Consider the following 23,751-nt stretch of genomic DNA (forward strand, 5'->3'; position numbering starts at 1 on the left):
AAGAACTTTGTTCAGTGCTTTGAATAAAGTAAAGGTAATAGAGAGGTCTTCTGCAGGAGGCAGGCGAAGCAGTATATAAGGGTCAACTGATAAGAACAAGAAAAAAACTATGACAGAATATATAGGTTCAAGAAGTGTAACGCTGAGGGAAAATCACTATGTTGATGATAGATGCCACTGAAAGAGCAGAGGATTTATTAGAAGGAAATAAGTGTGCTGAGAGTTACTGGCTTGAAATCTTACAGGGATTCAGAGGAAACACATGATTTAATATTAAAGTTAAATTAAGCAGCAGCCTACGGGATACAGTTCCACATTCACTAAGTAAATGCAACTCATGCAGCTTGTTACGAAGAAACATCTTCTATACACCATGCAATCCAAGATTTGAAAGTAATAAAAACACCATCCTTGGGAAGCACATACTAGCCAGAAGACATCAGCACAACAGGGAACCCATTGGGAACAACAGAACAAGGCTGGCAGACAGCTGCAAACATGATCATGCTAAGACCTGTGGCTTCCCCAGTGAGCTTAGGAAGTATTACTGACTTCCTTCAGAGCTGCCTTGAGCATCCAGTGATAGGGAAGGAGCTCCCACAGTCTATGAAAAGAAAACACTGTTGTTCTTTAAGGGATAGAAAAGACCCTTCATTATTCACATTTGGTAGAGCTATGCAACTTCCAAGTCAAAAATTCAAACAAAAATGCTTGAGCCATTAATTACCGTGTTCTCAGTTTATTCAAACCATCCCTCAAGCTAAATTCTTTAAGGTGAGAAGAACATCAGATACCCTTGTTCCCAGTCACTCACATTGCTAACACTGAGGAGATTGATTTAATTCACATTACACAGAGAAAGCTTGTGGCAGGCTGGAGCTTCAGCCTCTCCTGTCCCATGCAGCTGCTGGTCCCCAGTTGCTTAAAGAGGAACCTACAGCTCACAACCCCTATGTATGATTCTGGATCAACGTAGTTGATCTCCTGTTTGAACTACAAAGGATTCCAGGTTTGAATTATTTGTTTTTGAAAACACCTCAGTTTGAAAATGAAAGCTTACCACAACCCAAAGTGCTGGAACTGATTGGACAACAACCCTTTGAACAACACCTTCACTTTCAGATTCAAATCCTGAAAAAACCTAAAGGTCACTCACTTTTTTCACACGACTCAGCATGGTTAGCAAGACAAAACAAAAACCAATCAGTTTAAAAAAAATAAAAGGGCATTGCTAAGGATCTTCCTAACATCACACAAACCACCCCAGCAGCCTATAAAGACTTCCCAGAATTAGTGGGGTAGGAAAACCTTCAGAATGTAGCAGACACATCATATGTGCACTTTAGTCAGACTTCCCCATTATTCTGAATATAGCAACAACTGCTTGGGGTGTCCTAAAGCACAGCTAAGCTGACTGAATAGAGACAGCACTGACAGAAAAACTTCAAGGTCACCATGCCCTTCAAAAAAATACCTTTGGAAGTTCCAAAGAGTCGAAGGGGGAAGGGGCTAAAACCAGGCACGCCGGTGAAGACCTAAGGGATGGTGTGCTAGAATCAGAGGGGCTGTGTGCCAGTGAGGTCCTTCGGTCAGATCCACAAGGTGCTGAGTGTAAGGAGACGCACCTGAAGTGCTTCTACACAAACGCACGCAGTATGAGGAATAAAATGGATGAGCTAGAAGTCCTGGCCCAGTCCCGCAACTACGACATCATCGGCATAAGCGAAACCTGGTGGGATGAGTCCTGTGACTGGGGTGTTGCGATAGATGGTTACAGGCTCTTCAGGAGGGACAGGCAGGGTAGGCGAGGTGGTGGGGTGGCGATGTATGTGAAACAGGGGCTGGACTGTGTGGAACTTCAGGTCGGCAACGGCAAAGTTGAGAGCCTCTGGGTAAGGATCAAGGGACGAATGAATAAAGGGGATGTCGTTGTGGGAGTCTATTACAGACCGCCTGGCCAGGACGATAGCGCCGATAAATTATTCTTTACAGAACTAAGAGAGGCCTTGAGATTAACTCCCCTTGTCCTTATGGGGGACTTCAACTTGCCAGACGTTAACTGGGAGTGCCACACGGCTGACACGAGCAAGTCCAGGAGGTTCATGAAGCACCTAGATGATAACTTCTTGGTACAGGTGCTAATGGAGCCAACTAGGAAAGGTGCCCTCCTAGACCTGTTGCTAGAAAACAGAGAGGGTCTGGTGGGAGATGTGGTGATTGGTGGCCGCCTCGGTCATAGCGACCATGAAGTGGTTGAGTTCAAAATTTATGGTGACAGAAGGAAAAGTGCCACCAAAACCTCATCCCTAGATATGGGGAAAGCGGACTTCAGGCTGCTCAGGGAACTAGTCAGCAAGGTCCCCTGGGAAACTGCTCTTGAAGGCCTCGATGTCCACCAGTGCTGGTCACTCTTTAAGCGATGCCTCCTAGAAGCACAAGATCAGGCAATTCCTAAATATCGCAAGTCAGGCAGGCGGGGCAGGAGGCCGGTGTGGCTGACCAGGAACATTCTAATGGAGATTAGGCGGAAACAGAGAGTGTTTCGCTACTGGAAGGAGGGCCAGGTGTCATGGAAAGAATACAGGGATGCTGTTTGTGTTTGTAGGGAGAAAGTTCGTGTGGCCAAAGCACAGCTAGAGTTGAAGCTGGCTGTGTCTGTGAGAGAAAATAAAAAGTTTTTTTTTAGATATGTGAACGGAAAAAGGAGAACTAAAGAATACATAGGGCCGCTCCTTGATAGGGAAGGTCTCCTCACAGACAATGACATAGGCAAAGCAGAGACGCTTAACGCCTGCTTTGCCTCTGTCTTCAATGCCGATGATGGGCTTCGGGACCCAGGGTGCCCTGAGCTGGAGGACCGGGACGGTGGGGATGACAGACTCCCAACCAACCCTGAACGTGTGCGGGATTTGCTACTCCACCTGGATCCCTACAAGTCCATGGGTCCGGATGGGATTCATCCCCAGGTGCTGAAAGAGCTGGCGGACGTCATCGCGGAACCTCTCTCAATTATTTTTCAACGATCCTGGGAATTTGGAGAGGTCCCGGTAGACTGGAAGCTGGCAAATGTTGTGCCGATTTTCAAGAAGGGTCAGAAAGAAGACCCTAGCAATTACAGGCCTGTCAGTCTCACGTCAGTGCCTGGTAAAATCATGGAGAAGATGGTTCTCGAACTTATTGAGGCGCACCTGGGGGACAAAGCAGTCATTGGTCTCAGCCAGCATGGGTTTGTGAAGGGTAGGTCCTGCCTAACTAACCTGATTTCCTTTTATGATAAGATCACCCGTATGGTGGACCAAGGGAAACCAGCTGATGTGATTTTTTTGGACTTCAGCAAGGCTTTTGACACGGTTTCCCATAGGATCCTACTGGACAAAATGTCCACCATACAGCTAAATAAAAACATCATACGATGGGTGAGCAATTGGCTAACGGGCAGGGCCCAAAGGGTTATGGTAAATGGGGCTGCGTCAGGCTGGCGGGCGGTCACCAGTGGGGTCCCTCAAGGCTCCATTTTAGGGCCGGTACTTTTCAATATTTTTATATACGATCTGGATGTAGGAATAGAAGGTATTTTGAGCAAGTTTGCTGATGACACCAAACTTGGAGGAGTTGTGGACTCGAATGAGGGCGTAAAGGCCTTGCAGCCTATCTGGATAGGTTGGAGAGCTGGGCGATCACCAACCGCATGAAGTTCAATAAGAGCAAGTGCCGGGTCCTGCACCTGGGACGGGGAAACCCTGGCTGCATGTACAGACTGGGTGATGAGACGCTGGAGAGCAGCCTAGAAGAGAGGGATCTGGGGGTCGTGGTAGACAGCAAGTTGAATATGAGCCAGCAGTGTGCCCTGGCAGCCAGGAGGGCCAACCGTGTCCTGGGTGCATCAAGCACGGCATCGCTAGTAGGTCAAGGGAGGTGATTGTCCCGCTCTACTCTGCGCTGGTGCGGCCTCACCTCGAGTACTGTGTGCAGTTCTGGGCACCACAGTATAAAAAGGACATGAAACTGTTGGAAAGTGTCCAGAGGAGGGCTACGAAGATGGTGAAAGGCCTGGAGGGGAAGACGTACGAAGAACGGCTGAGGTCACTGGGCCTGTTCAGCCTGGAGAAGAGGAGGCTGAGGGGAGAGCTCATCACAGTCTACAACTTCCTCGTAAGGGGGTGTCGAGAGGCAGGAGACCTTTTCTCCATTAACACCAGTGACAGGACCCGCGGGAACGGGGTTAAGCTGAGGCAGGGGAAATTTAGGCTTGACATCAGGAGGGGGTTCTTCACAGAGAGGGTGGTTGCACACTGGAACAGGCTCCCCAGGGAAGTGGTCACTGCACCGAGCCTGTCTGAATTTAAGAAGAGATTGGACTATGAACTTAGGCACATGGTCTGAACTTTTGGGTAGACCTGTGCGGTGTCAAGAGTTGGACTTGATGATCCTTAAGGGTCCCTTCCAACTCAGGATATTCTATGATTCTATGATTCCTAGCATCGGTCAGCCATGACAAAGCTACATTCCTTGGGCAACAGGCTTCAATCAAGAACATAAGCCAGAGCTCCTGAGAAAAATTACACCACCTTGGAAAGTCACCACCAGAAGAACAAATGTTGTAATAGCAGGGAAGAAGGGTTAAATAGCCTCAGTCTTCACCGCAGCTGGGAACAACTTCAGGAGTGTCTTGCAACCCTGATTAAAAGAACTCAAAAATCAGAGTAAGGGGGTTGAATGGAGACAGCTGTGTGGGATACTCTGGGTGTAGCTGTGGCCCTTGAGCAGATATCTCCTCATGCCCCACATGCACGGGTACCAGGGGACTGTCCTGGTGAACCACTCTGGTCTGCCCTATTGAGGGGCATGTGATGGGAGTAAGTACACTCAGCTGATGTGTCCCACCACAAAGAAACACTACTCAGTTGTATCTCACTTGTATCATCAGACAATGATTTCCTTTCAATTTATTTATTTTTTTAAACCAATCACACCACAAGAAATGAGATCTTACGTGTTAGTCATTAAAAAGCTAAGACACTGTGCCTGAAAATGTGTGTGTAATCCTCAAATAGAAAAACAACTCCCCCTTCCACCTCTATGCAATATATACAGTCTTGTGCTACGAGTGCAAGCAAATGAACACTTCCCACTACATACACACATTAACTTTTAGCCAGCAAGAGGGATTATTAAATAATCAGCCATTTATTCAGAACTCAGTGATTTCATCTGCCAAGAATAAATCACAGCTTGTCCAGTTATTTTGATAGAGCTGCTTTGGCTGACAGATAGCAGAAGCAACACGCCGCTTCTCCAAAGACACTTGCTTTCACGTGTTAGCATCCTAGTAGCAGAGTGACGGTGCTGTGCAAGCTCTATTTCTCTAAATAAAAAGGCACCATCCTGCTAGGATTGCCTTGACCCCCACTTCTGGGCTTGAGGTGGGATCTGCATGGTTAGCATGCTGCATATCTGCAGCGATGTCCTGGCTGAACACACACAGAGAGGTGGGACCACACAGAGGCTCCCTGCTCTTTCACCACTGCCACCAGTAATGGAAACATTTCCAGGTTGCTGACTTTGGAGAATATTGAATTTTTCCTCTTCCCCAGTCAGAGAGAATGCAATCCCGTCTGCTTAAATCAGGCTCCCGGTATTAGCTACCTGCCCGCCTTTGTATGTGACCAGCTCTCAGACTGAGCAAGCACAGAGGGCGGCCACAAATTTCCTAGAACTGGGGTGTGTGGAAAAAATTAAAAAGCTCTAAAAGCTAGGAAAATAAAATGGACAAACATTGAATTACAAAAATCCTGATAAGGCAGCAGCAAAGGGATTAGGCAGGCTGGTCGCAGTCAGCAACAGTGAAATGTGACACAATAAAAATTCGGTTATTGAGTTAGGACCGCCCTAGGATACAAAAGACTGAAATGAAGGAAAGCTCTGGATTACTTTGTTCTTGAATATTGATTTTTTTTTTTTTCAGAAGCATGAAGCATGAAATATTACAGCGATAAGCAGAGATAGGGAAAGAAAAATAACCGAGGAATAGTCTGTAAGGGATTGTTTAAGATGCGCTGAACGAGTAATTCGGTTCAGTCCTAAACATCCCCTGCACCATATTTGCCCACGTTCACATTTGTCAGTACGGCTTTAATTATGTTGCAAAAGGACTGGTGCTGGTCCAGAAAGGCAAGAGAGCAGCAGTACGGCTCCCCTTGCTCCCCAGACACCTTCTGTGTTTGCGTGGTCATTCCTCCCACCCCAAAGTCCATCCCCAGCACAGGGCAGCTCTGGGACCAGAGATGCTCTTCCACTGCCCCCAGCACAAATGCAACCACTGGTGCTGCTGTCAATAGGGATATGAACTGATACTAAAACTCTGACGGAAAGATGGACCCTCAGCGGGGACCCACGGAAGGGTTATGTTTGTGTTTTTAATTTCACCATATGGCCAGCTGCCACTGCTGTAGGCTGCCCAGGCTGTGTTGCTGGCAGCTAATCAGGCAGCCAGCAGCTTGAATTTTGTGTGCTGGCTGTCAGCCAGTTGCTGATATCCTGGCCCTGCGTGGTCACCAGCTGTGACAGGAGCTTGAGCAGGACCTCTGCATCCCACCTTCCTTCATGCTACCGCAGCACGTGTCCCAGAACAAAAGCAAAACCAGAGCAAGCAGAGCTGAGGACGTACATCGTCCCACTTGGGTGAGAAATCAGGTGTCTTCCTGCAACCCCAGCACCCTGGGTAAGCACAGCTCATTTCTCATAACACCTGCAGAAAACCAGTGACCTCAAACAGTATCAGCTGAAATCTCTTCATCCTCAAAAGGTGTTTGCACTGTTTTATTTTTTTTTTCAGAAGTCCAGACACTCAGAAATTGATATTGCTCTGTTTCAAGCAAAAGAAATATATATATATTATTAAAAGAAAAAAAAATAAACCTTTCAGGGAGAAAAGAGAGAGAGGTATTTTCCTGGGAAAAAAAGAAAAAAAAATCCATAGCCACACTTCCTAACTAGAGCAGAAAGACCTTCCCTCTCTGCACAGCAGCTCTTTCAGGTAAGATCTCTGCCCATCGCCCTGCTGAACAAATGATTAAATAATAAATAATTCCTGCTTCTTCATGCTTAGAGGATCGGGAATTTTAGAGAAATTGCATAGTGCTTTGAGCCACTTTACTGCTTTGTTAGCACTTCTGCAATCAGGCAGTGAACGAGTGCCAGCGTGGGTCTGAAGGCTGCTGGACCCTCCTCCCCTGAATGCCCAAAGACTTCCAAGCTGGCTCTGCTCGCCGCATGCCCTGCACGATGCAGCACCTCCCATTTTATACCATCAGATCGCCATCCCACAGGAAAGGCATCCAGAATACACCGTGTCCCTAATTTTTACACTACCAGGAGAATGAGATGCTTTTCCAGGCACACGTGGCTCGGCCCTCTGGAAAACCCAGTGCTGTTCATCTGAAGAACAAGCACGTGCAGCTGGTTCGGTGCCTCAGCTCGGGTGCCCACGCTGGCATGCTTTGCAGTGACAGCACTGTTATTTAGCACCCATTTAACAGAGGTATGCTGCCAAACACCAAGTTTGTCCTGTTCTCAGTTCTGCATGATTTTGGTGTGTTAGACGTGAGCAGTGTTTTTCGGAGCTGTGTTCAGGACCATTCTCAGGGTCTTGTTTGCTCGAACAAAACCAGAAGCATCAGCTTCACTGTCAGCAGCGTGCACTTACATGGATGCTGTTGCCTGGACCCTTTTGGAAGAAAAATAATTGCTGGAAATATCTTCTATTCTGTTTTCTGCCAGCAGAGGGGCAGCCCAGCTTTCTCTCTTACTAGCAATGTAAGAAATCCCTGTTGTAATATCTAGTGCTCATTATCCTCGTTGATAGCTTCCTGATCCTTTGCAATGTATGAGGAAGCTGTAGCAGGAGAGCAAGCACTCACAGCTTCAGTGGATTGGGTTTTAACTCGCTGCTGAGGCTTCCCAAGTCATCTAAACCCTCTATCTCAGGCGCCTTCATTCTCCTGAAAAATGGAAAAAAATAAGCAGTCTGCATCCAAACCTGTCAATGGGGAGAGTCAGCATGCGTGGGCGTAGCTTAGCTCGCCACCAGCCAGTTAGGACAGAAAAGGGATTATTTTCCTCCTTCTCTACAGCTGGGAGAAATCAGGAGCAAACAGACCCGGGCTGTAAAGCAGCGCATCATCTAGCAAACAGAGCTACCAACAAAAAGCGCTTTTGCAAAGTTTCTGGTTTGTCACATTATAAGTGGGAAGCCAGCCTCTTTAATTTTCAGAAAATGTCAAATATTGCCTTCAAAAACTAAAATCTGAGCATGTCAAACACTGCCAGGCTGTACCTCTGGAACTGTGTTAGGTCCTTCCCATGATCCAAACAGGTTGTTTCCAGAGTGCAAAGAGGTGGTGATACTGCAAACTCTGCTGCACTACCATTGCCCCTCGTGGCAGGGAAAGGGGGAGATTGTAGCAAGGTCTGGGAACACGGAAATCTGAGGATAATAAAATTGCACATCATCATGGTGATCGTGGAGTTTTATTGTAGAAGCTAAGACCAAAATCCCACTACAGTTAACATTATCAACCACATCTCTCGTGCAACAAATCTTCACGTGTGCAGCCAGCCCTGAAGAGAGCCACTTAGGCTCCATATGTTGGAAAACCTCTTCAATACGCTTAAGCTGCTGCACTGATTTAACATTCAGCCACATGCAGATGTTTTCCTGCTTCATTCTCCATCCCCACGCCTTCCCCCTCTGAGCACGCCTAGATCACTGCGTATCCCAAAAAAATAAATAAAATTAAAGAAGCTGAATACCTCCAAACCCACGATTACACAGTCCCATGGCCAACTGCCACAAGTCAGACCGACAAGAACTAGGGGAAAAAATAGAGCTCGAATACCCGTACCAAGTCAAGCCACAATTAATCTGAATAATTTCAAGGGCAGGTCCAAAAGGCACATACCAGCACAAATATTTTGATGATCTCAGTCGAGAGACTCCACCTCTCCCTCTTCAGGGCCGTAAACAAAGTTAGGTCACTGGAAAAACTTCTTGAACTGAAGTACCCCAGCAGCAGAACACGCTCTTCCTTGTGGCTGTAATTATTACAGCTTTTATTTAAGCAAAAAATATTGTAAAAAATGGGATAAAACCAGAATGTTTAGCAGGATTATTTTTTTTTTAAGCTAACTTAAAAGCTGAATGTTATCCTTAGGATGCTCTTAAAGCCATTTTGGTAGGATTGTATTAGTAAGAAGAAAGTTGCTTGTGGTGGCGTCACTCTGGAGCAGCTGGAGGGACTTCTGGACGTGGGGACAAGGTGGCGGTGCCTGCGCATCGCCCGCACATCCTGCAGCACCCAGCACCCACAACCCGGCTGGCGGCTGTGTGAGAATTTGGAGGAAGAGCTATAATTACATCTCTGCGCCAGTAATTATGTGTATTTCACACAGCTGAGCAGATGTCGTGGGGTACAATAGGTGCTGTGAAGAATACTCATTTATTAAGTAATTTATAGCATAATAATTAACAGCTAATCACTTGCAAGTTAAGATGCTCTGGGAACGGACCCAATTCGCAGTGTGCGCTGCCTCCTTCCAGGAAATCTCGCTGTTTAGACAGTGCTCCTCTGCTGCATCCCAGCAGAGCCCTTGCTTGCACACACACGTCTGCAGGTAATAACCGGGTACATGGCAGTGGCGCTAACGAAGAAATCAATCTCTCATGTGCTGCATCGTGATATCCGCGGGGCAGGGTGGGGAGCACGTGCTGCTGAAGGCACAGGAAAGGGAGGAAGAGGGTTTTACACCACAATCTGCTGTAGAAGAAAACCACCATCTTCTTTTACAGCTGAGCAGGCTTCATTTCTCTGCCCGGAGGTGGATACAAGCCAGGGGCTTTCCCAGCCTGCAGTGCCCTGCGGTGCCCGTGTTGCAGGGCCCGACCTGCACCTGCTCCAGCAGAGCGGCTCCAGCCCAACTGGGGAGATTTGGGGTAACTCCGAGCCTCCCTTTCAGGGAGCATCCCCTCATTCCTGCATCGTGAGACAAGCCACAGGATACACAGCACTCCCACCGCCTTTTAGTTCTTTGCTCTTGAAGTCACGCCAGTCGCAAAGCTTTTTATCCAGGGGCCTCTCCAAACCGAAATCATTTCCATCACCCTCCCAGTCCCCCGACTGGCTTCATTTTTGAAAAACAGCAATAAGCTGAAGCCATTTTGCCATTTCTCTTGGGTTTCAGCCTTTGTTTCTGTCTTCTGCAATGCAAGCAGAGGCAACTCGCTGTGAGCCCGCAGTGTTGGAGCCTTTCCACCTCCTCCAAGATATAGCCCAGCCCACATGTCCAACAAAACATCCCTTTGCAGTGGTTCTTGTTATTTTTTGCTTTCACTGAGGTGCCAGCCATGGCCACCACATGTTCAATGAGATGTCTCACATTCTTTCTTGTTTTTCTGGGGAGGCAGATGGGCATGGATGGGTCTCCCATAGGGAAGTGCCTCCACATCTCCCCTAGCTCTGTGATTTGTATCTGACGCCAGTGCTCTGCAGCTAGGCGAGGCTTCCCCTGCCTGTTTCAAAACCCGGGGAATCATATTAACTTGAAGCGTTTTGGAAGAATGAGTTCAACCAGAGCTCTCTTTAATAAGTTAAAACAAAATAATAAAAAATCAGCTGACATCGGCTGATGCTCCCCCCCAGGACAATCCCAGCCTCCAAGTTAATCACAGGCTCTCCCAAACCTCTGCACGCACTGCAATAGCTCAGCGATAATGCATGTGGGAATGATTCCTGCTGCAAAAAAAAATCGTGCCTCATAGCCCATAAATCCACAGAGTGTGTCATTTCATATGGCCCAGGGCTGCGAACGAGCTGAGTGCTGCACAGAGAGATGACAAATCCATTTTGGATGTCAGAAGCAGAATAGCTTCCAGTCAGTCTCAGCCTGCAATGCAAGAATTCAGATTTACAGACCCAGAAGGTTCACTTTTTGCCTCATTTTATTGTCTATTAATTCGCTCTACAGCAGATGAGAAAGATTTTGGAAGAACAGGTGCCAAGACTCTGAGCTGCAGCAGGGAAAGAAGTCGACCCCTCTCAGTGCAACTCAGGAGAGCAGGCGAGGAGAGGGATGCAGCCCTGGGGCGGGCTGTCCTGCAGCCAGCCAGCAGCCCGTAAGGCAAAGGGGGGCTGCACACAGCTCTTTTGGCCTCGGTGGAAAACAAAAAGCAACCTTCTTTGGGACAGAAAGCAGCTGATGCTTGTAGCAGGAAAACAGTAACACCTACTGCTCGTGATGGGCTTGGTGTTCGGATCGAAATCCTGCTGTGTTTTGCACACTTGTGCAATGTAGATGCTTCCAATAAAACCCTGACATTTCTCCAAAATACAGCAACAGAGGGCTCAGGCTGTCCTGAAAGGGCACCCGTTGGGAGCCTTGTGCCTAGCACACAGTGCAAACTGCTCCTCAAAAACCAGGGGCTGAAACCAGCACGCACCCTCGCCTCAGACCATGAGCTCCAGCCAGATCCTCCCCAGCCACCCATTTCTCACTCACACACAGGCGCTGCAGGGTTTCCCTCAGTGGTTTCTAGTGAATTTAAGATGTGTTTGGGAACAGGATGGGGTGGGTAGGTGAAATGCTGGGGACTTTCCCTGCAGCATTAATTATTCCTGGGTTTAAGGGCGAGCTGAGCGGTGCACTGGGTGAAGCAGAGGCAGGCAGAGCTTTGCCCCTCATCCTCATTCCCTGGAAGACCCCCAGCCTCCAAACCTCCACCTGGGAGCTGCCCATGGATGGAGGAGGACAGGCACCTGCAGGGCCTCCTTCATGGAACCAAGGGGTGAAAAGGGGAGAAGGTGCCCAGCCAAATCCTGCTTTAGCCCTAATTTTGTACAGGATGAGCTCTAAGAGGCACTCAACCCAAGGCTACAAGGTGGAGAGATGGCCAAAGATACAGTTGTGTTTTTCCAAACCTTTACTGTCCAATTTTATGCGGGCTGGAGAAATTTGTTTCCCAGCAACGAGGACAGTATTATTTTAGCCCTTGCTTTGTTCTTTGACCTCATCGAGGAAACAACCGCACTCCACAAAAATACAGACCCGCTAATGGCTTCCTTCTCTTTATGATGGAAAATTACACACGCTTATCTGCCTCCTACGGAGACACTCGCAATCAATTCCCTGCTATTTGCAACATACTTTGAAAACCACACATATAGAAAATGCTCTGTGAGAGCTGATAGCCATGTGTCAGGCAAACCAAGCAACAAGCAGGGCCTTTTGGGGAGATTGGTTTGCACCTGGTATCTAAACCTGGACAGCACCAACGCCAGCTGGGGTCGGGGAGTCTGTTCTGCAGGCAGGAGCCCCATCAGCACCAAATAACTGGGATGAGGCTGCTCTCAGAGGGCACACAAGCAAACACCTTCCTTGAGCTGCAGCAGGGAGCAGCCCCCTCCAGCTGTACCCCACATCTGGCAGCCCCTGCATAGGGCCAGCCCAGCAGAGCAGCCGGTGAGAGGCTTTCAGTGGCGGACACTGCCCTCCAGTGGGACATTTGCCACCACACCATCGACATACCTTCCCCGAGAGAAACACCAAGGTTATTCGAATTAAAAAATAAAATAAAAAATAAAGAACTGAAACGAAGCTAGAGAAGTCACAACCCCAGACTTCGGGACACAACTGCACTTTATTGCCAGCTAGGAGGATAGGGTGGTGGGTGTTGCTGTTTGCAAGTGGCTGCTCAGCATCCAGGATTCACAAAAGCACAAGAAGTGTTGTCCCCATTGCTCAAAAAGAGCAGAAGACTCCCCAAAACCTTACAGTCAAGCCCTAGCTTGTTTCTCACCCATGGTGCAAGAAGCTGAGAATTTGGTCATGGCTTCAGTCTTGCCCTGGCTTCCTGCAGAGCTCTGCAGGATGGGCAGAGGAAAGGAGGCAAAACAGAGTGCAGGTGCAAGATTAATTAATTCCTTAAATTAAGTAGCAAGACATTTTATTCCTTATTTTTTTCTTAAAAAAAATAACATTTATTTTTCCATGTACTGACACGTCCACACAAATCTCAAGAAGAGAACATGGGAGAGGACAGAGTGCTGTGAGCAAGCGTCTAAAAGTCATAAATAGTAAGACAAAGACGACTGTGAGAGAGGTGTTTGTCCACAAAAGACACAAGGAGGGGCCACGCCGAGGAAGACAGGACCACCAGCAGGGTGTCAGGGCCCCCCTAGAGCGGGGGGGACTGCTCCAAGAAGACGGGATAAGCCTGCCCAGGGTGGGCACGGGCCCCCCACAGCCACTCCGGGGGCCTGGCCCTCAGCTTCAGCTGGAAGGGGTCAAGGCGCAGGCAGTCCTCCAGGTCCTGCAGCTCCATCACCGGTTCCTCCGCAGGCCTCTCTGGTGGCTCCTCAGGCCCTGGGTCCCTCCTGGGGCGCTGTCCCCAGCATTTTGCCCCACACATGGCTGCGGTAGCCACCAGCATCGCCAGGCAGGCCATGATGGCCGCCCCCACCAGGATGTCACCATGTCGGAGCAGGAAGCCCATCCCTGACAGAGAAGGTCCACAGCCTCAGCGGTTGGGCCTGGAGGTGCACCTCCAGTGGGGCCACCATCCCCAGCCACCCTCTCTGTTGCTTCCAGAGGGCAGAATATCCCTCCCAAAACCCTGTCCCAAAGAAATATTTGGGCCATGAGGTGGTGGTTTCCCAGCAAAGCCATCCCTGAAGTAGTGCATGGCTGCATGGAGGCTGAGCAGCCTGCTGCCACCCCCTGCAAACCCCAAAGGCCCCCCTCCTTCACCCCAGAGATAAAGGTGCATTTATGAAATATTAATATAATGCAATACCTAACTGATCTGGACAGGCTCAGACTGCGTAACTGGTTAATGAATTTGGAGCTGAGAGGATGGAAGAGGAAAGCAGGATGAATGTGTGCTCACATTCATCTTGAAGACACTTCCAGTTTTGCAGGGATGAGGAGGGATTTTGTTAAAGTAGCAGTGTTTTAAGTGGGTACTGCAGAATACTGGTGTATTGCAGGCTGGGAGGCCCTATGACTCTGCAAGATGGGATCAGCCAGCCCTGATTACAGTTAAGCACCACAAGCCATCTGGGTAGCCTTGTGCTCAATTTGTTTGAGGAGCACTAGGGGAAACACTGGGAACATCACCATCCTTCTTGCCAAGACCTGCAGTGTGACAGGACATCGATCACAGGACAGCCCCAGCAGTGACCAGGCTTACTGATCACTGCACTGTAGCAGAGGTAAACCCTAGATCACCCTTGACCACACTCTGCTTCAAGCTCCAGGCAGCCAACACAAGGAAGAGCAGAAGATCTGGGGGAAATAAAGGCTCGCACATGCCTAATTTTAACCCTGCAGCAAGAAAAGTAGCAAAGAGTGGGGAGAGAAACTAATCCTAATAGAGAGGTCATATTTAGAAGTACCATGAACAGAGCACAGCCAAACACCTCAGCTGTCATCAGCAATTAGCAGCATAAACACCAGGTTCAAGCACCAGCTGCTGCATCCACCCACTGGTCCCAGGGCACACAGGCTTCACTGACAGCTTCCACCCACACCCAAGGAGGGTTTGGTAAAGCTCAGTCAAGCTTTCAGGAGCCTGTGGGAGGCAACTCACTTAATTAAACCCAGCAAGCAGTGATACTTCCACCTGACACAGTTAACTGATGTAGGTCACCCCTTGGATGCCTGTCTAGGCTCACCTCTGATAACTGATGCCTTTAGAGCCTGCATGGGATGAGGTAAAAGGCAGTTTGTCCTTCAAGTACAAGGCTCACCTCCTGACTTCGATACCTGGCCTCAGTTTCTGAGAGGACTGCATAGTTCCCTGGTCTGCACACAACTCATACAGAGATGCTCCTGAATCTAGGGCTGGAAGCATTCTTTTGCCTACAGGAACATCCAGCTGCAAAGTGCCTGACAGATGTTATCTATTTTTCCCACTCCTAAAGCCACTGTGCCAGCAGCAGTGCTATTTTTAAGCATCAGATGTAACACCTGATAGCAAAGGCACAGCTGGTTGGACCCCAGTCAAGGTAACACATGGCACAAGCTGGTATATAGGAGCCCTCTGAAGAGCAGGCAGCTTCTGAGGATGCTGCACAAGTGACTTGTGCATCCATGCAGCACGTTCACACCATCTCTGCACACATGATCATGCACCCTCATTCCCCAGCACTATCACCACAGAGAGATGCAAAAGAAAGCAGAGCACAAGAGCACTACTGTGTCCCCTACCTGATGCGGGAGCACGGACGCACAGCGTGCCAGATTTCGTGGGAGAACGGTCCTCGTAGCCCTTCTTGCAGCGGCACAAGTAGGTGCCCACACCATTGAAGCACTCTGCCTCCTCCCCACACAGGCTGACTCCTGAGCTGCACTCGTTCACATCTGACAGGGAATAGGTGCCGTGAGGCACACGAGGCTTGGCACACGAGGGCCCTGCTGCCAGCCCAAGACACCCACCTTCCACCAGCAGCGAGACCAGCTGCAGCTTCTCCACCCCCACCGAGGCACCGAGCAGCTCTTCCAGCTGGGAATGCAGGAGCAGGGACACATTTCTCTCCTGGGGCTTCAGGTGAAGCCAGAAGGTGAGCAGCAGGCTGGCATTGCTCGTCCTGCAGGTAGGGAGAGCCCAGGGTGAGGCAGGAGGAAAGCATCACCGCCAGGCCCTGCCATGAAATGCAGGCCTTCCACTCTTTAGTGCAGAGTCACGGTGCTGCAGGCTCTTGCAATGAGTGTTTGTGGCAAGAGACTGCTTTGCTGGAGGAGAATGAGGAGCACCACAGGTTACGGAGGTGCCTGCCGAGTGGGTGGCACACCAATAACCCTACCTTTTGACTTCCTTTAACTTTATTTCATTGACTCTGTTGGCAGAGAGTTTCAGGTTCTGCTGGATCTGAAAACAAGAGCAAACAGTGATGATTCAACATTTGGTGGGCACAGATATGGCATCAAGCTTGCTTTTCTCAGTCCTCTATCCCCTCTTGCTCTTACCCTTCACAGACTGCTCAGGACACATTAAGCATCCCATTGCCTCATGCTCTGAGCCTTTTCTCTAGGATATTGCTAATGGCACCCATCTGCCTAGCTTCAGCCCAACTCCAAGCACACAAGGTGATTTGAGAAGGGCAACAATGACCCCAGGTAAGCATTTGGGCACTAACCCATGGGTGGATGCCATCCAGCTTTCTCGAGCAGGCAGCAGGCTGAACCCTACACATACACAAGGCAAGATCAGGTGAAGACTTGGAATCATGCAAGTCCTGCCCCTACTGGGCTCTGACCTGAAGCTGTCCCATTTCTAGAAGCAAGTTGCAGCCCTTGGTTGGTTGCAGCCCTGTCTCTGCAGCGCTTCTCTGCTGCCTTGTGATGGCTGTAGCAGCTGATGCCAGCCCCTGCAGCCGGGCACCCTGCCAGGGCATCAGCCTCAGCTGGTGACCAGCACAAGCAATTCAGATGCCAGCTCATCACATGGCATTAGCAGAAAATCCCTGGGGTGAAGAGCAGGACATGATCTCCAGTAGCTGAGCATTTGGGACATAACATTTGATTTTCCATCCCCACACCCAGACTTACGTGGTTCTTAATGGACTCTAAAAGATCTTTTCTAAGCTCGTTTCCACCAGGAGAGATCCACTCCTTGTGCTTGATTTCAGTTGTTACTTCAAACAGCACATCTACCAGAAGAAATAACATCTGAGCATGTTTAAGTCAAACAGGCTCTTAAACTTAGCCCCAGATAATGGCAATAGCACAACAGCTATGCAAATACATCCTCATTGTAGTGCCACATGGGTGTTTCCAGATGCTGTGCATCAGGTAGAACAGGCTGGTGATGAACGGGTCAAGGCTAACCTCAACTAATGCCCAGTGCTGAATCCTGGAATCGATCTTGGAGCAAAGAGCACACAAAGCATTAACATGCATTTGATTGCATTCAAACTTCCTCAGCAATCACCTTTCCCAAAGCTATCTCCGTAATTTACAATAGCCTAAAAGCCCTCCTCTCTCACCCATCTGTTTGGGATCAGCTTAGATAAACAGCTGTGGTCTGGCTGAATCCAGGCTAGCACAGACTTGCCAGAGCCTGTTGTTTAAAAGCTTATTTATTCAGCAATATTTCTCCTGTTCAAAGCACAGCCCCCTTCTGCATTGATTCCTCTTTGCAAGCTCTTTCTGGGGCTTGCTGTGCTACCCAAGCCTGGTTCTGTGCTTAGCTGCTGCTCCCATGGGCAGGTTGTGCTGTTCTCCCCAGTTTGAGGAGCAAGGCTCCTGAGCCAGGCAGTCCTGAGACACCCGTGTGAGTGTGTTTGAGGAAGTGAGGACAGAATCCACTTATTTAACTTAGAAAAAGTAAGCTTTAAAAGAGCCAACAACCAATTCTGGAACCACCCAACATTTCTGCCAGCTTCAGCATGTGAGCTCAGCTTTCTCCAGCACAAAGTGCTGTCCAAATGCCCACTGGTGAGGAGCACCCCACACTCCCCTCAAATTTTCACGAGCAGACGATGCCCACACACAGCACCACCCAGCACATTGGGCTTGGGGCAGTGCTTGAAGACCTGCCTGAAGCCTTTGCATCACTCACCGCCTGGATGGTGCAGGGACTGCAGGGCTGTACCATTCTCCAGGGATGCCAGGACAGAAGCCAGATCTGTGAGAGCAGGGAGAAGAGTCAGGCTGCTGACCTCTGCCCACTGGCAAGGGGGAATAAAAAGTAATCTACCATCAACTCCTAAACTTTAATGGGGGATGAGTGTCATTTTCCTCCTCCCCCCTTTAAATTCTGGAGCTCAGACCGTTCTGACAGCTAGGAGCATCATCCCATAGGTGCCTATGATACAGCAGATAACCCTGTGGTGTCTTCCCCAGTTCCACCTTCCTTAGATATAGTGAAAGTCAGGAGTGCTACCACACGGACCAGTGGAAGGGAACAGATGAATCTACAACATGCAATAAAAGCCTCTCGAGAGTGCTCCTTCTCTGGAAATGGACACTGGACAATGTTGGGCATCAGTTCAACCACAAATAACCCACAAAATGCCTTACCAAAGACGTCTTCGTGTCTTCCCTGTGGTGACACCATACCTCCAGCAGTCACACCAGGAGAGGGATGGAGAGGAGAAGGTTTTGTAGTTGTGTTTAGTGGTGGCTTTTCCAGTGTTGGCAGGTGAAGTGTGGTGACCACCTCTGCAGCCAGCGTGCCACGGGCCTGACCCAGGTTAGAGAATTCAGCAGAGAGGCCTGCAGTGCTGCTGGGCACCTCTGAAGGTGGGACACCAGATGAGCTACGTGGGGCTACAGTGACTGGAGCAGATAGCAGCCCTGCATCCCCCTTTGCAGCCTTCAAGGATGGTTGCTCAGCTGCACACCCAGCATCGCCTCTGGCTGGAGCCACCAACATATCACTGGGTTCTCCCCCCTCGGTGCCACCATCCTGAAGGCTCCTTCCCATCTTGGTGTCATCCTGCAGCTCACCACGTTTGTCCAGGCTAGCGCCAGGCTGGGCACCTTCTGCAAGGTCAGGAAGGTGTTGGTCTTCTTCATCCGAGCTTGTGAACTCAGGCTTGATCCTGTCCACAGGAGGCACAGCTGATGGGCTCGGAGAAGCTCCCAGCATGGGCAGGAAGCCTTTTGTTACCGCTGTCCTCCAGCTCTCCTGAACAGGCTCTCTGGGAGCCATCACCTCATTTGAAGAACCCGCAGCTTCATCATCTCCAAATACATAATACTGTCCCTTAAAATGTTTGTATTTGCTGCTTCGGGAGCCGCCCCCTGACAGAAATAACACGTGGACCACGGTGGCTCGTGTAGCAAAGATCAGAGTGCCTCGGTTGTGGCAGGCGTACACGACTTTGGTCTCCACGCTTGAGAGCACCCCCTGGAAAATCATCTTGTCCTGATTCTTCCCACAGCCTTCGCTCCCCTGAAAGCCCTGGACGTAGATGACAACGTGCTTCTGGGGGCCTGCCCAGATGGTCCAGTTGCACCAGATGTTGGCTTTAATGTCACCGTGCTGGGGGAGGTAAAACATCCCAGACCTACCCCGAAGGACGACATGGCAGCTCCTGGCAGGGACATACTCTGTGGCCCAGGGCAGCCCCAGCTCTGGCACATTACAAACAGAGAGGGAACACCATCAGTGGTTGTTATACACACCAAGGCACAGATATTATTATTCTAGGAGTTACAGCAGAAGAGGTCCTGTTTTAAACCACCTCCTGCTGGGATGTTCCTGGAGCTCCAGCCCCCACAACCCCATCTCTGCTCTGCAAACAACACTGAGCTGAGGGACCTGGCCACTCTGCATGCCTCCCCACAGCCCTTCCAGCCTCAGAGAGCTTGAGCTACATGTTTTTAATCCTAAAAGAGGCTTGGCCAACAAGACTGCTCTGTTGGAAGCACCCACAGGCAGCTGGGGTCTCGGCTGCCAGGCTGGGGCTGCAGGTGACAGACACCCCCTCCAATCCTAAAGACATCTCACAGCAAGACACAAGCACTCAGAGACCTACCAGCATGTTGCTGCTGCTGTCCTCCTGGTATCGGTGTCTTTCTGGACACGGGATCACTGTAGGGCTGCTGCAGCTCCTGGCCTCGCAGCACTCTTTGTCCCTGCAGATCCACAGGAGGGCTGGAGGGACGATGGCTCAAGGAGGCATTTCCCTGCTCACCAGCACCTGCTTGGAGGCCTTCCATGGTTTTCTGCATGTTAAATCCCCCAAGGAGGGTGGCAAAAGCCAGTCAGTCACTGGATGCTGCTGTGGTGTTGTGGTCTCCCCTCGCCCCCCAGGTGCCACCCCATAGCCACAACTCACCTGGTGCTGGGGACAAGGAAGGCGTGTGACAGGCCTCAGCCTGGGGATGGAGGACACAGAGGGACCTCTGGCTGGAAATCCTGCAGGAGATAGGGCTTCTTCTCGCTGGCCACCCTCTTCCAGCACCCGTTTGCTCATCTCAAGGCCAAGGGGGCCGGGGGACACCTCTGCACCCAGTGCGGGGGCTGCTGATGGGTGGTGGGGTGGTGATGAGGAGAGCTCCTCCTGTCCTCCAGGGCTGGCTGGTGGGGTCTCTGCCCTTCTCCTGGCAGGATCCAAACCCAGAGCCGCTGCTGGAGGTGAGTCCACCCTGGAGACAGCCTCTGCTTGTGAAGGAAGAGGATCCCTGGGGGAGAAATTGCCAGATCCAAAGCCTGCAGGGACGTGGTCGGGGTGGGAGAGGGCTGGTGTGGGGAACTTCCTTATTTCCAGGGGAGAAATACCCATCAGCTTCGCGTGCTGCAGGCTGGTCTTTCCCAGGTCGGGTTGAGTTGTGGACAAACCCTCAAAACTGCTTTGGCTTCTCTCAGGTGGCAGCTGCGAGCTGTCCCTCCTCACAGCATCATACGGGGTACTCAGGCTTGGCACCAGGCCCTTCGCAAGGCCACCAGCACCACCCCTCACTGCTCCATGGCTTCTTTCCTTCTCCTGGCTCTTATTCTCCTCCAAACCAGCTGCACCCAGCCCCTGGTACGTGGTGGTATCAACAGTGTCTTGGCTTTCCCTTCTGCCAGATGACAGAGCCCGTGAGTGAGCAGCCATGTCGAGGTGAGCAGTGTGTGTTGGTTTAACGGTGGGCTGGGGGCTGCCCACATCTCCCAGCCTCAGGGTAGGCTGCAGGACGGACAGACCACCCTCCTGACCCACGTCTGTGGGCTGCAGAAAAGGCTCTGCTCCCTGCAAGGCTCTGAGCAGAGGAGTTTCCAAAGGCACAGTTGAAAACCCACTGACATCTCCACTCGTGGCAGGACCCCGCTCTGCAGCAGGGCTCCCACACTGATCCTCCTCGCAGGGCCTTGGGCCTGCTGGTGGCTCAGGCCCTGGCACGTGAGCAGATTTTGTTTCCAGGAGTGGGATCTCTGTGCCTCTGAGCCCATCAGGGCTTCCTGCAGGGCCTCTTCCCCGCGGGGACACGCCGTGCAGCACCGCAGTCACACCAGAGCTCTCGGTGCGATCTGTGCTCGCCAAGCCCAGCACCTCCCTGGGGTCTTCAGCCCGTCCAGGCTCAAAAACACCACCTGGTTGGGGAAGCTCTGGAGATAGAGTCCTGGGAATTGAAGCACCGCTGGAGGGAGATCTGCCTTTCTCATCCTGGAAGGTGAAATACTTCCCTTTGAACCGTGCGTCCCCGCAGTTCGGCACATACCTCTTCAGCAGCACGACACGGACAGCCTGAGCAAAGGTGGCGAAAACGTGCATCTCCTTCTTCCAGCAGGCATAAACCACGCTGTTCTCCACCAGTGAGGAAACCCCTTCAAAGAGGATCTTGTCCTCATTTTTGTTACAACTTTCCTTAGTGGTAAAGCCCTGGATGTAAATTACGATATGCTTCCTGGAGCCTGCCCAGATGGTCCAGTTGCACCAGAAGTTGATCGGAGAATCGCTGCAATATGCGGGAGGAGAAAACTCCCCGTGGGCATCCCTCAGGACCCTGTGGCAGCTTCTCATAGATGCGTATGCCTTTACCCACGGAAACTCTGCCCCTGCAAGACAAAAAGGGACAACCTCGAGTTGTCCTCCATCCCCACCTCCCAGAGAGTTACTAGCCCTTACTTCCACCCTGGAGAAGGGAAAAAGGAGAGCAGGAGCTTGGGGATGAATGCTCAGACAGCCACAGAGCCCACAGGCAGTGCTGTCCTGAAGGCATCTTCACCCCCTTTTACTTCAAGGCTTCAGCCAAACAAGAAGCCCTCACAGGCTCAGTAGGATGAGCAATGTTAACATCCCACTACAGCTAACTTAGCCCTCAAAACAGGGAATGCTTTCCCTCGGGTAGCCAGAAACACAGCATTTTCCAAAAAATGCTACCTCCAAGCTAGAAGAACCACTAGCAATAGGTTTGCCCTGCAGGAGCATAGCTCAGATTTGGATTGAGCTCCTGCTATGTGCTTTAATTGCCCCCTAACAGCAACTTGCTACAGCACAGCGCTCCTGCCCAGGGGTCCTGGGGCTTGAAACACAGGTATAAGAGTTAAATCTTACCTGGCTTCACATCCTGATGCTCCGGGCAGGATCCACACGCCTATGAAAAAAACACTCTTACTGCACACCCAGCTGCCAGTATCTGCACTGGTGCAGCCCAAGGCAGGTAGCCAAGAAGCAGCGAGCCCACCCAGAGCCCCCACCACCTCCCTTCTCCCTGCAGCAACAAGTGATGCCTGCTCCCCACCTCCAACACCAGCAGTGCTACCCAATTTGTGCTTTCAGGCTGTGATCAGCACAATAACAGCCCCAAAAGAGGGTCAGGGCGTCCCCCCATCACTCACCCCCGGGGCAGCACCAGGAGCCCCACATGGTGGGCTCAGCAGCCTCCTGGGTGCTGGTCCCCATGCCAAGGGCACCAGGGCAAGGAGCACCAGGAGGGGCAAAGGCTTCATGGCAGAAGGCTCACACCATTAAAACAAGACCCCCCAAAAAACCCTAAAACACTTCTTCCTCCCTAAAACAACCCAGGAGACTTCCCCCAGGCACAACAAATGCTGCAGCCCCTCTCTGATATATGCACTCATAGTGCCTGGCCACCCGCCTGACTGCAATTAGCTCGTCAGGGACAAGCCAGCTGTCCCTCGTTAGAGGTCGGCCTCACAGCTTTCCTCCTTCCCTCCGTGTTTTGAGAGCAGGCACCTTCCTTTTGTAGGGTGTTGGAAACCGGAGTCAAGGCACTGATGTTGCTTGTGGCGTGACCTCGAAGCAGAGCCCAGCTTGCTTCATCTCTCTGCAATAATAATAATAAAAAGGGATTAAAGTACTGGGGGGAGAGCACCCTGGTGTAAAACCCTCCCCATTCCATTTTAACCAGCTTTAGCTGGAGTCTGTGATTTCCCAACACTCAGTGAAACAAGGGAAAGTGCCTCAAAACACGAGGCTCCTCTCGATGTCTGTGCGGAGTGAGGCAGAAAGCAAACAGCCCAGGTGATGATGTGCAAATTACGGGATGCTTCAAGTTCTTTCAGCCTAGCTTGTCATTAGGGGCAACGCAAAGAAGGCAATTAGGCTGTCTGATGTACAGCTTTGACAACATAGCCTTTAAAATGTCAGTCATAATTTAGTACCAGAAAAAAAATAAAATAAAATCCTTTCTTCTTCTAAGTTGTCACATCTTGGCAGGCTGGTGTAGGCTTTCTCCCACGGCGGTGTGTTTGCATTTACAGCATCCCAAATGTCTCCAGAGCCCTGCTGGGTCCCGCTGCAGCCTCCCCTTACTGGCCTGGGCATCTTGCACCAGGCTTTAGCCCCTGGGGAGAAATCCTGAAGGGGCTGAACGGGATCGTGGGGCTCTGTTTGTTGTCAATTTGCTGGTACATAAATATTTGGGTAATTTTAGAGGGCTAGGGGTTGTTTTTTTTGTGTGTGGTAGGCGTTTCTGTATGGGCTTCCTCCTGCTTGCAGCTCTCCTACGTACATCTACCCTGCTGTCATTTATGAAGTGGCGTAATCCTGCCGAGTTTAGGAGAAATTGATTTACCTTCTGCCTCCCCCTAGCGATTGCATTTGGGCACGAAGGGAGAGGGAAAGTCAAGCTCGACAGAACTTCTCTAATCCTCTTTATAAAACCAAAGTAAGCAAACGCATTGTGTGCGTTTCTTTCCTGTGATTCCCGTCCCTCTTGCACAGCAAAAGTAACAGGAAGAAAAGAGGTAAAGAAGGAAAAGAAGCTGGGGCTTCCCTCAGCTCTCTCCCCAGAAATAAC

Source organism: Aythya fuligula, chromosome 3, assembly GCF_009819795.1.
Source record: "Aythya fuligula isolate bAytFul2 chromosome 3, bAytFul2.pri, whole genome shotgun sequence".
Classification (NCBI taxonomy): domain Eukaryota; kingdom Metazoa; phylum Chordata; class Aves; order Anseriformes; family Anatidae; genus Aythya; species Aythya fuligula.